The sequence below is a fragment of the Coregonus clupeaformis genome, chromosome 26 (genome assembly GCF_020615455.1).
Source record: "Coregonus clupeaformis isolate EN_2021a chromosome 26, ASM2061545v1, whole genome shotgun sequence".
NCBI lineage: Eukaryota > Metazoa > Chordata > Actinopteri > Salmoniformes > Salmonidae > Coregonus > Coregonus clupeaformis.
Window position 1 is genome coordinate 47793148 of NC_059217.1, and position 3446 is coordinate 47796593.

Genomic DNA, 3446 nt, shown 5'->3' on the forward strand with positions numbered 1-3446 from the left:
TGCTTGCTCCCTCCACACCCCAGTGAAAGGAATACCCAGTGCCCCCTGACCCCCCCAACCCCTCCTCCTCTCTCCCTGTCCCTGGGCTGGCTCTGCAGCAGATGCCCCTGTCACTCCAGACCATGTGTCCCTGCAGGAATCCTGCTCTATCCTCTGTTCACAGATCCAAGGTCCTGATAGGAGACTATTCACCCTCTCTGCCCTCCTCACACAAAGACCTCAACCCTTCAACCTTCTGACTGGAGTTAAAACGCTACCAACCATGATCCAGCTGTCAGAGAAGACATAGGACTGGTTCTGGTTCTGACCTGGGCATCTCTCCGGGTCTGGGATCTGAACTGTGGAGAGGAGAGCAGCAGGCGGCTATGAACAGAGTTATTTCACAACATTGGAGATGCAGCTGGTCTAACGAACGCTGGCTGGTCACTCATTCCTGTGGCTGGGCCTAGTGGACTAGAGACACACACACACACACACACACACACACTACAACCCCCCACGACCCCTCACCCCGGCTCAGAATAGTTCACAAAGTCTAACATGTTACTGGGATTGGGTTTCAGCTGAACAGCCTCTCAAACATCAATAGGATAATTATTCCCCCCTCCTTCCCAGTGTAACTGTCTTTCACCCCCTCCACCCCCTCCTTCCTAGTGTAACTGTCTTTCACCCCCTCCTCCCCTCTCCTTCCTAGTGTAACTGTCTTTCACCCCCTCCTCCCCCCCCCTCCTTCCCTAGTGTAACTGTCTTTCACCCCCTCCTCCCCCCTCCTCCCCCCTCCTTCCTAGTGTAACTGTCTTTCACCCCCTCCTCCCCCTCCTTCCCAGTGTAACTGTCTTTCACCCCCTCCTCCCCCTCCTTCCCAGTGTAACTGTCTTTCACCCCCCTCCTCCCCTCCTTCCTAGTGTAACTGTCTTTCACCCCCTCCTCCCCCCTCCTTCCCAGTGTAACTGTCTTTCACCCCCCTCCTCCCCCCTCCTTCCTAGTGTAACTGTCTTTCACCCCCTCCTCCCCCCTCCTTCCTAGTGTAACTGTCTTTCACCCCCTCCTCCCCCCTCCTCCCCCCTCCTTCCCAGTGTAACTGTCTTTCACCCCCTCCTCCCCCCTCCTTCCTAGTGTAACTGTCTTTCACCCCCTCCTCCCCCCTCCTTCCTAGTGTAACTGTCTTTAACCCCCTCCTCCCTCCTCCTTCCTAGTGTAACTGTCTTTCACCCCCTCCTCCCCCCTCCTTCCTAGTGTAACTGTCTTTCACCCCCTCCTCCCCCCTCCTTCCCAGTGTAACTGTCTTTCACCCCCTCCTCCCCCTCCTTCCTAGTGTAACTGTCTTTAACCCCCTCCTCCCTCCTCCTTCCTAGTGTAACTGTCTTTCACCCCCTCCTCCCCCCTCCTTCCTAGTGTAACTGTCTTTCACCCCCTCCTTCCCAGTGTAACTGTCTTTCACCCCCTCCTCCCCCCTCCTTCCTAGTGTAACTGTCTTTCACCCCCTCCTCCCCCTCCTTCCTAGTGTAACTGTCTTTCACCCCCTCCACCCCCCTCCTTCCCAGTGTAACTGTCTTTCACCCCCCTCCTCCCCCCCTCCTTCCCAGTGTAACTGTCTTTCACCCCCCTCCCCCCCCTCCTTCCCAGTGTAACTGTCTTTCACCCCCTCCTCCCCCCTCCTTCCTAGTGTAACTGTCTTTCACCCCCTCCTCCCCCTCCTTCCTAGTGTAACTGTCTTTCACCCCCTCCTCCCCCCTCCTTCCTAGTGTAACTGTCTTTCACCCCCCTCCTTCCCAGTGTAACTGTCTTTCACCCCCTCCCCCTCCTTCCCAGTGTAACTGTCTTTCACCCCCCTCCTCCCCCTCCTTCCTAGTGTAACTGTCTTTCACCCCCTCCTCCCCCTCCTTCCTAGTGTAACTGTCTTTCACCCCCCTCCTCCCCCTCCTTCCTAGTGTAACTGTCTTTCACCCCCTCCTCCCCCTCCTTCCTAGTGTAACTGTCTTTCACCCTCCACCCCCCTCCTTCCTAGTGTAACTGTCTTTCACCCCCTCCACCCCCTCCTTCCTAGTGTAACTGTCTTTCACCCCCTCCACCCCCCTCCTTCCTAGTGTAACTGTCTTTCACCCCCTCCTCCCCCCTCCTTCCTAGTGTAACTGTCTTTCACCCCCCTCCTCCCCCTCCTTCCTAGTGTAACTGTCTTTCACCCCCTCCTCCCCCCTCCTTCCTAGTGTAACTGTCTTTCAACCCCCTCCTCCCCCCCTCCTTCCTAGTGTAACTGTCTTTCACCCCCTCCTCCCCCCCTCCTCCCCCTCCTTCCCAGTGTAACTGTCTTTCACCCCCTCCTCCCCTCCCCCCCTCCTTCCTAGTGTAACTGTCTTTCACCCCCTCCTTCCCAGTGTAACTGTCTTTCACCCCCCTCCTTCCTAGTGTAACTGTCTTTCACCCCCCTCCTTCCCCCTCCTCCCCTCCTTCCCAGTGTAACTGTCTTTCACCCCCCTCCTCCCCCCTCCTCCCCCTCCTTCCTAGTGTAACTGTCTTTCACCCCCTCCTCCCCCCTCCCCCTCCTCCCCCTTCTCCCTCCTCGCCCTCGTCATTACATAACCCTCACAAAGCCTGTAACTATAGAGCCGGCTTGCCCTGGACACTCCGTACAACACTAAAACATGGATAACTATAGAGCCGGCTTTCCCTGGACACTCCGTACAACACTAAAACATGGATAACTATAGAGCCGGCTTGCCCTGGACACTCCGTACAACACTAAAACATGGATAACTATAGAGCCGGCTTGCCCTGGACACTCCGTACAACACTAAAACATGGATAACTATAGAGCCGGCTTGCCCTGGACACTCCGCATAACACTAAAACATGGATAACTATAGAGCCGGCTTGCCCTGGACACTCCGTACAACACTAAAACATGGATAACTATAGAGCCGGCTTGCCCTGGACACTCCGTACAACACTAAAACATGGATAACTATAGAGCCGGCTTGCCCTGGACACTCCGTACAACACTAAAACATGGATAACTATAGAGCTGTGATGGTCCAAAATGTCATCAGACAAACACTGTTCATAAACATATGACACAGAAGTAATGGAGCCAAAGCTATGTGTAGGTATCACAACAAAGTGAAAAGCCTTGTCACTGCACTGCTCTATCACTTCTCACGTCAACGCTGATACGTGTGTAGTTCAATAGTTACAAATATTTTAAGGTATAATATGGATTAATTTAATTTCCATGTACAGCAATAAAATAAACATTTTTCATACAAGAAGTCATGGAAAGTTCAATATTGAGAAAACATCTCTATTGGTTGTGTGTATGTGCAACAAACTACATTTTACCGTAAATCCCAGAGGATCATGTCTTTTGTAAATAATCCATAAAAACATTTATGTGTTTTAGGTCTACGTCATCATTCTGTGATGTAGATCTTTAACACTTAGGGTGACAT